The sequence below is a fragment of the Scylla paramamosain genome, chromosome 2 (assembly GCF_035594125.1).
Source record: "Scylla paramamosain isolate STU-SP2022 chromosome 2, ASM3559412v1, whole genome shotgun sequence".
NCBI classification, from domain to species: Eukaryota; Metazoa; Arthropoda; class Malacostraca; order Decapoda; family Portunidae; genus Scylla; species Scylla paramamosain.
The window spans coordinates 36,044,208-36,054,316 of NC_087152.1; positions in this window are offsets into that span (position 1 = coordinate 36,044,208).

The following is a 10,109-nucleotide window of genomic DNA, read 5'->3' on the forward strand; positions in this document are numbered from 1 at the left end:
GTGAAGTATTGACTGTGAAGACATATAAAACAATGGCATGGGTTTAGAAAAGGTAGGAAGGTAGGAAAGCTGTTACAGTACGTGTCTGAGAATTACAAAGAGTGTTTAAAGCCAGGAGGATGTAATATAGAGGAAGTAAATGCAAACTATCATAAGAGAAAGGGGTAAAAAAAGAAATAGTCTATCTGATGGCATAAATTTAAAAAAAGCAGAGGAAGGTAGGAAGGCATTATAACGTGTGTTTGAGAGTTAAAGCGAGTGTTTAAAGTCAGGAGGATGTAAAATATCAGATGTAAAATATCAGACGAGAAGGCGTAAAAAATAGCCTATCAGATGGTATAAATTTAAAAAGCAAAGGAAGGTAGGAAAGGCGTTGTAACGTGTTTGAGAGTTACAGCGAATGCTTAAAGCGAGGAAAGACATGAAAGCAGTAGATACAAAACGTTACAGGAGAAGATAATAAAAATTGCAGTATATCTGATAATATGAATTTAGAGGGCACGGAAAATTAGGAGAGATGTTACAGCACGTGTTTGAGAGTTACAGCGAGTGTTTAAAGCCAGGAGGATATAATACAGAGGTAGTAAATGTGAAGTATCATGCGAAAATAGTTTAAAAAATGCAGTTTATCAGATGGTATAAATTTAGAAAACACAGGAAGGTAGGACAAGTTTATAGCACATGTTTGAAAATCTAGTGAGTGTTAAAACCCAGAAAGATATTATATGGAAGTAGTAGAACCGCGACTGTTTGAAAAGACGTAAATAAGTGTATCAGATGGTATAAATTTAGAAAGCACAGGAAGGTAAGAAAGACGTTGTACCATGTGTTTGGAAGTTATAGCAAATGTTACAGGGCAAGAAGATATGATATGGTTATAATAGTAAGACTGTGTGTGTGTGTGTGTGTGTGTGTGTGTGTGTGCGAAGACGTAAATGTAGAAAGTGTAAAGAATAATGGTATGGATTTAGAAAGGACAAGACGATAGGAAACATAACATAAGTATAAAAGTTATAGCGAAGATATGATGCAAAATAATAGAAGCAGGACTGTGTTTGAGATGACGTAAATAATATGAAGTGTAAAGGATGGTATGGATTCACGAAGGGAAGATAGGAAAGGTGCCGTAACATTAGGCTGCGTTAATGCAAGTGTTAAAGAACAGGAAGATAAGATACGAAGTAATAGACGCAAGATTGTATGTGCGTGTGTGTGTGTGTGTGTGTGTGTGTGTGTGTGTGTGTGCGAGGACGTAAACAAATTATGTGTAAAGAATGGTATGGATTTACGAAAATGACATAAAGATAGGACAGGTGCCAGAACATTAGTCTGAGAGTTACGGCAAGTGTAAACAGCCAGGAAGATATGATACAAAAGTAATAGGAACAAGACTGTGCGTGTGCTGAGACGAAAACGTAAATATATGATGTGTAAAGAATGGTATGAGTTTTAGAAAGGACATAAAAATAGAACAGACGCCAGAACATTAGTAGGGAGAGCTGTGGCGAGTATATACAGCCAGGAAAATATGATACGAAAGTAATACAAGATGTGTGCGAAGACGCAAATAAATGCATTGCAAAGGATAGTATTGATTTACGAAAAGAAGACAGTACAGGTGGTGTAACATTAGCCCTGAGAGTTACTGCATGTAATCGAGACCGGAGAGAAGCTAAGCGAACGTTGTAGATATAAAACACTGTGTGCGAAGACGTAAAAAGGCGCAATGAATCATAAAGTATAAGAGTGTACGGAGCTACAATCGGATTGAGAGAAACAGGAAGGCGCACAGTGAGTTCTACCGTACATGTGAGTGGTGTGGTGTGTGTTGTGGGGCAGGGGAGGAGAGCAGAGTGTGACAGGTGCAAGGAAAGGTGACAGGTGTTCGGGCGGCGAGGCGAGGAGAGGAGAGGAGAGGAGAGGAGAGGCGAGGAGAGGTGAGGTGAGGTGGGCAGCAGGCGAGGCTCAGATGCTGTGAGAGTGACCCCTGCCTCGCCTCCTGATATAAAGAAAAAAAGAAAGAAGAAAAAGAAAGAAAAAAAAAGTGGGTTTGGATGCACTACTCGCTTACATTGACTTTCTCGTTTTAATAGTGAAGGAGAGAGAGAGAGAGAGAGAGAGAGAGAGAGAGAGAGAGAGAGAGAGAGAGAGAGAGAGAGAGAGAGAGAGAGAGAGAGAGAGAGAGAGAGAGAGAGAGAGAGAGAGAGAGAGAGAGCGGGGGGAGGGGGGAGGCAGGCAAACTGGCAGGCAAACTGGCAGGCAGACAGGCAGACAGGCAAACAGACAGACAACCTGATGATGGGTTACAAGCATGACTGGCCCTGATGTGTGTATGTGTGTGTGTGTGTGTGTGTTTGTGTGTGTGTGTGTGTGTGTGTGTGTGTGTGTGTGTAGAGAGAGAGAGAGAGAGAGAGAGAGAGACGAGAGAGAGAGAGAGAGAGAGAGAGAGAGAGAGAGAGAGAGAAGAGAGACGAGAGAGAGAGAGAGAGACAACCCTTAGACACAGAGAGACGAACAAACAAATATATAGAAAAAAAGAAAAATCAACGAAAGAAACACATGAAAGCAAATACAGAAACTAACAGACAGTCGGACATACAGACACACATAGACAAAACAGACAGACAGACAGACAGACAGAGCTGGCACAAAGGAAGACAACCAAGAAAGGGATAAGTTAAGGAGATGAATAGACCAAAAAAAAAAATAAAAGAACATGAAGGAAAAGAGAAAGCAAAGGAGAGGAGAAATGAGGGACAGGAGAGATGGGCCTGGCTAAGTAAGGAGGAGAGAGCAATGCGGCTGGAGAAGAGAGAAAGGGAGGATAGCGCAAGGAGGACAAGAGAGAAGGGAGAAAGGTGCTGAAGAGAGAGAGAGAGAGAGAGAGAGAGAGAGAGAGAGAGAGAGAGAGAGAGAGAGAGAGAGAGAGAGAGAGAGAGAGAGAGAGAGAGAGAGAGAGAGAGAGAGAGAAAGTGCCAGGAGAAGAAAGGAGAAGGATGTGGAGGAGAAAGGTGAGGAGAAGGAAAGGAAGGAAGGAAGTAGAGAAAAGATGAGATAGAAGGAGAGGAGAGAAGGGAAGAATGCCTGAAGGAGAGAAGAGGAAAGGAAGAGAAGGAAAGGTAAGGGAGAGAAGATAAGAAGGAGAAAAAAATCGTGAGATAAATAAGATATGGAATCTAGAAGGAAGACGAGAAGAGGGAGAAGAAAGTGGAGATAAAGGAAGGAAGGGAAAGGAGAGAAGGAAGGAAAGGAAGAACGGTTTAGGGAGGGAAAAATTTAAGACAATGGAAGGAAGAGAAAAGACAGACGGACGGACGGAAAGAAAGAAAGAAAGAAAGAAAGTATAATAATGAAGTACGAAAGAAAGAGAAAGAAAGAAAAAAAGAAAGGAAAGAAGGGAGGAAGAAAGAAAGGATAAAAGGGAAAACATGAGGAAACGCAAGAAAGAAAGAAAGAAAGAAAGAAAGAAAGAAAGAAAGAAAGAAAGAAGGAGAGGAAGGAAGGAAGGAAGGAAGGAAGGAAGGAAGGAAGGAAGGAAGGAAGGAAGGAAGGAAAGGAAGAAAAGAAAGAAAGACTGGAGAGAAAGAAAAGAGGAAGGAAGAAAGAAAGGAAGAAAGAAAGGAAGGAAGGAAGGAAGGAAAGAAGGAAGGAAGAAAGGAAGTAAAAAGTACGGCAGGAAGGAAGGACGGGAGAAAGGAAGAAAAGAATTAAAAAGAAGGAAAAATAAAGAAAGGCAGAAAGGAAGGACGGGAGAAAGGAAGGAAGGCAAGTAAAGAGAGAGAGAGAGAGAGAGAGAGAGAGAGAGAGAGAGAGAGAGAGAGAGAGAGAGAGAGAGAGAGAGAGAGAGAGTCTGGGCTACCTCACCTAACCTAACCCAAGGAATAATATTGATAGCATCGGTTTCATGTTGCCCTTTCTTATGCCCCAATAAAAAAACGCAACCAATTTACTCGAGTCGATACTGAGAAAGAGGCGACACGAATAAAACTGCTTAAAATAATAACTGGGGGGAACTTAACCAATTATTACTCTACATCACTGACTGGAGGAGGCTGGAGACTAGACTGTAGCTTAAAAAATAAAATAGATTGAGACCTTCCTGTCGACTGCACTGATAAGGAAGACCTGCTATTTTCTACGAACTGTTGTTATCACGTTAGAAATCAGTTGATGTGGGGAAAGGAAAGGGTAGGTAGAAAAGAAAATGGAGGAGTTGGAAGGGATGTAGAGGAAAGGATGAGGAGGAAAGAAAGAAGAGGAAGGAATGAAGGAGGGAATATGATCTAGAGAAGAAGAGGAAGGGAAGAAAAGGGGGAAAGAAGGGTGTTTATGTACATGCTCCTCCTTTAAAGAAAATACTGTCACTTTCTACTCCTCCTCCTCCTCCTCCTCCTCCTTCTCCCTTTTCTGCTCCTCCTGTTCTCCTCTTCCTTCTTATCCTCCTTCATTTTCCGCTCCTGCTCCTCCTCCTCTTTACTTGAAATACTAATATTTTTTCCTCTTCTTTCTTCTTTTCCTTCTCCTTCCTTTATTCCTCCTGTGCCTCCTCTTCCTCTTCATCGTCCCTATTTTTTTCTCTTCTTCTTCTTTCCTTTCACTTCTCTCCTCTCTTTACTAATTCTCTCACAATTTTCCTCCTCTTCCTTCAATTAACGTTCATTCCTTATGTCTCTTCTTTTTTCTCTTCCTTTATTTCCTCTTCTTTCTATCATACCAACTTCTTTTTTTCCCTTGTCTCTTCTTTCTCTCTCTCATTCCTTTTGTCTTCATCCTTCTATCCCATTCCTTCCCTGTCTCCTCTTCCTTTCTTATCCTCCTTAAGTTTCTCCTTCTCTTCATCTGTTTTTTTCCCTTTCATTTTGTCATTCTCCTTCTATATCATTCCTTCTTTGCCTCCTCTTTTCTAAACATTCTTTTTAAGTTTCTCTTCTTCCTCTTCTGTCTCTTTTGTCTCTTTTCTTCCTCCTTCTATCTTATTCCTCCTCTGTCTCCTCTTCCTTAATCACCCTTCTCAAGTTTCTCGTAGATCTCTGCCTCCTTAACCGCCCCCTTCTCCCTCTACACCGGGTTGCCTACAGCGGGTTAAGTGAGGAGTTCCCAAGGCAGAGAATCCTCACGTGTTTGATCTCATCCAGTTCGTGAGCTTCCCGCCAGCCACCCATTCCCTATATAAACTAACCGTTCCCTTCCCTAACAGCCCGCCGTCTCTCTCTCTCTCTCTCTCTCTCTCTCTCTCTCTCTCTCTCTCTCTCTCTCTCTCTCTCTCTCTCTCTCTCTCTCTCTCTCTCCTTCTCACTTACTTGACCATTCGCGTATCGCTATATCTCTGCCGTTCTTTATACCCGGGCAGATATTGGCAGTAAAACATCTTGGGTTGAAAGAATTAAGTGTGGTGAAGAGATTGTATAATTTGCACACCCACTCATCTATACCTACCCACACACACACACACACACACACACACACACACACACACACACACAGGGTACTTCGGAGGACACAGGGTTGAGAAAGTGGTGATATTTGAATGAGATACAAAAACTTGCTGCTTCCGTCACAGAAATATAATAGGTATGTGAAATGCACGTAGATTACGAAAGATAACAGAGGTAAGGAGTGCACGTCGCTCTAAGGAGAAAAATGTAGAAATAGGATTACGTAAGGAGGTAGGACAATACGAGAGTTAGCTTGGGTTCTGTACAGCTACGTACTCGTAACCACACACACACACACACACACACACACACACACACACACACACACCTGTCTTACTTAACAATGTAGCGCCGAACCATACAAGTGAATCAGTAGTGTTGTGTTGCACCTTGGAGAACAAAAGCTCATTAGGTTAATTGTTTTAGGGTCTAGGTTACTGTCTGTCCGTCTGTCCATGTGATTGTCCTTCCGTCTCTCTCTCTCTCTCTCTCTCTCTCTCTCTCTCTCTCTCTCTCTCTCTCTCTCTCTCTCTCTCTCTCCATTGTCCTGCACCAGCGTCAAAAAGTTCCCACGCATTCGCCCTTATGACCTTACCCTTGCTCTTTCTCTTTCCCTTCTTCCCCTTCCCTTGCCTTGCCGCCTCCTCGTCCACCCTCCTCCACCCTCAACACGCCATGAAGAGCTCCCCGTAAACTCCCAACCCTGGCCACCACCTCCCCTGCAATTATGTTATCAGGCAGTGTTTTATCTGGCCGAGTATCTTGCCTGCGTGATGCCCCCGCCTCTTACATTGCGTCCACTGAACACACAGTAATCAGGCTTCTTTATTCGTGCGCTGTCACCTTACTAAGAGCTCGTATCCTTGCCTCTTCTGACTGCTGCTACGGCTTCTTCTTGAGCTTAATGAAGTGGTGTGCGTGTCATAGTGTGGGGTTTTTAAGGTAACATTGACGGAAGGTATGAAGACACATCCATAATTAAGCTTGCCAACGTTTTTACCTTTTTTTTTTTTTCTATTACTTTTTACTTTTTCTTCGACTTTTTACGAGTGTTAAGTTTCATTCCCTTCTCCAGTTTCTTTGAAGCGTATAAAGGATAAATAAATAAATAAATAAATAAATAAATAAATAAATAAATAAAGGAATGATGAGCTGTTCAGACTTTCAAGTGACTATAGCATTATTTTTGCTCAAGTTGTTTGGTGTTATTGAAGTTTATTTACTAGTGTCATACTGTCCTTGGCAGGTGAAGGGTTAAACGTTTCGGTGTCTTTTCTCAGTTACTTTTAGCAGGCTGTAGTGGAAGTTATGGGATTCTAAATGGTGTTTTATGTATCATTCTAAGGATGGTTCAGCAAGGATTCTACATCATTGACGTAGAAAATGCCCGATGTTATGTTGGATGTGGCTACATTTCGTTAGGGTAGGTTATCTTATGTAATCAAACTTATGTAACCTAACCCAATCTTCCTTAAAAATATCATGCATAATTCAACCTAATTGCAAGCAAGAGGACTGATCTTGAAGCGCTTGTCTTTTTCTTTTTATCTTTTCTTTTTGTTCTTTCTTGATTCGTATCTATATTTCAGTATAACACAAGTAAACATTCAGAGAAACTGGAACATGAGAGAGCATTCAGTAATTATCTGAATCCGAATGTAATCTAGAAGGAAGAATATGACGATCGTTTGTATACTGGAAGACCACAGACTCGACATCAAAGATAAGATCCTCTCTCTCTCTCTCTCTCTCTCTCTCTCTCTCTCTCTCTCTCTCTCTCTCTCTCTCTCTCTCTCTCTGAACTGAGTAAAGTGTAACACGGGTGAGGAGTCTGCATTTCACGATAGCAGTTAGTGTTTCTCCATCTCGAAATATGGCCACAGAAGGTGAAAAATATGACATTTACTCTCTTTTGTGTACATTCCACCAAGAAAAACACAACACGACGCGCCAAGACACAAGAACATGAGAAAATAAGGAGATGACAGAAGGCGTTGACCTACACGAGGCACCTCCTGATATGGGTGAAGGAAAGAGACAGACACGATGACAGGATGACATGTTTGAGGGAGACAAATATATTAACATAAACATACGTGCGCTGTCATCTCATAGACATCACACACACACACACACACACACACACACACACACACACACACACACACACACACACACACACACACACACACACACACACACACACACACACACACACACACACACACACACACATTCCATCACGCAGGCACGAAGAGAGGAACAAAACAGGGAGATTGAAACACATGTAGCACGATGACAAGACGGACAACATTAATAATACCGATGGTGCATCTTCTGAGTCATGAGAGAGAGAGAGAGAGAGAGAGAGAGAGAGAGAGAGAGAGAGAGAGAGAGAGAGAGAGAGAGAGAGAGAGAGAGACAATGAGCATAAGAAGGAGCACATAAGAAATGTTGATAGAGGTTCTTCACAGCCATTAAAATGACTCAGAGAGAGAGAGAGAGAGAGAGAGAGAGAGAGAGAGAGAGAGAGAGAGAGAGAGAGAGAGAGAGAGAGAGAGAGAGAGAGAGAGAGAGAGAGAGAGAGAGAGAGAGAGAGAGAGAGAGAGAGAGAGAGAGAGAGAGAGCATAAGCACAATCAACATAAGGCAAACAAACAAACAAACAAACAAACAAGCAACCAAACACACACACACACACACACACACACACACACACACACATACCATCAGACAGACAGACACAAGCACCCTGACCTTGGAGACACGCGCCCCTGCCCCTGCCCCTCCACCACCATCACTACCACCTCCTTGTGCTGGTGTATAAACAAAACAAGAGCAACCTTATTGTTTTTAAGTGGCTGTGTCTTATTGTACGCTGGCGCTCTCGTGCATTCACACACGGATGCTCGCACGCACTAATCCGGCCCGCCTCGCCCTCCCTCCCACGAGCGTGACTCAGGGAATGGTGTTGAAAGGCATAATTTTTGGCATAAACACGAAATGTCTCCACCAGCCATTCACTGAGCTGTACAGGGCGCTGAGTGTAACGCCAGTTGTAACTTGCAACCTTCTCACTGCTATGGTTTCACTTTTAGCCTAATAATGAAATAGTCTGGTGAAAATGTACTGCTGAACTCAAGAACTTCCAGTCTATTTCAATATTTCCCCGTGCCTGTGACTTAAATTCATCCAAGAGGAATGTTTCAAGACACTTCTCCAATATTTTATAATCATTCTGGCTCTGTTTTTTTAGGGCCTGGCACATCAATGGGCTTTTTCTCTACTTTTATAGCCTTTGCCCAGAGCCCCTATCACATAAAAAAAGTCTGGGGTAAGATTTCCAAAGACACCACTTGCAATGAAAGGAATAAATGACTAATTCCAAGTTTTTTATTGCCTGTAGTCTTCTTGTGGCTCAGTGAAACCCTTCAGGGTGACTCGGTTCAAGACACAAGTGCCATAGTGCCAACAGCTACCGAAGGGTTAAGGTGTGTGAGCCCAGTCTTGTCATTTAAAGGCAAGGAAATCAAGAACATAGACATATTTTCTCACCGTAGCTTTACACACTTTGATTCCTTACAGTTACTCCATTCACCGTCACTTGTATCACAAATGTATATTTTCAAAGATTTCCTGACAGGCAACATTGCAGTTTCCAATCATTCATTGCCAAGGTGAGCTGGCAAGACTATCCACGTGATACACACACACACACACACACACACACACACACACACACACACACACACACACACACACACACACACACACACAGATACACACACACGCACACGAGCCTCTTCTGCACCACACAATCAATTTCATTTCATTCTGGGTAACACTAAATGATTATACTGAGTTTACAATGATACCTATTTTTGTGGTGAAGGGATAAGAATAATCTCAAGTTAGACTGACTAACAACCGGCGACTGCATGAAGTTCGAAAATTGTCAGTAGAAATAAAGGGATAAATAACTTTCTAGAGGGACACGGCACAACCTCCTTATTCATGCTCACAAGACAGAAAGAAAGAAAGAAAGGAAAAGAAAGAAAGAGTGAATGAATGAATGAATAAAAGAATGAAAGCAAATATGAAAGAAAGTTTGAAAGAATGAATGAATGAAGGAAGGAAGGAAAACAAAACAAGATTAAATTAAATCAAAAGACTGGATATCCATTTTCACAGAATCACGCCTGTCTCACTCTGGCAAACTGAACTACGTATTCACTTTGCACCAACTAACGTCACATGATTTATTAAGAGATGTTATCTTCTGTACTGGACACTGCAGATCTGCCCAGCAAGAACATATATTAACCACAGACTCAGCTCCCCTGCTAAACCAACAACTATGCCTTGAAAGTTAACCTTGCCTCCTCACTGACTTAAGAATTCCGTTTGTTTTGGGTAGAGAAGACTAAGCGGACGAACACACACACACCCCAAAAAATAAATAAATTATCAAAATAAAATAAAATAAAATAAAATAATAATAATAATAGATAAATAAATAAATAAATAAATATAAGAATAAAAATAAATAAAAAAAAAATAAACAAACAAACGAAAAACAAACAAATAAACACACACACACACACACACACACACACACACACACACACACACACACACACACACACACACACACACACACACACACACACACACA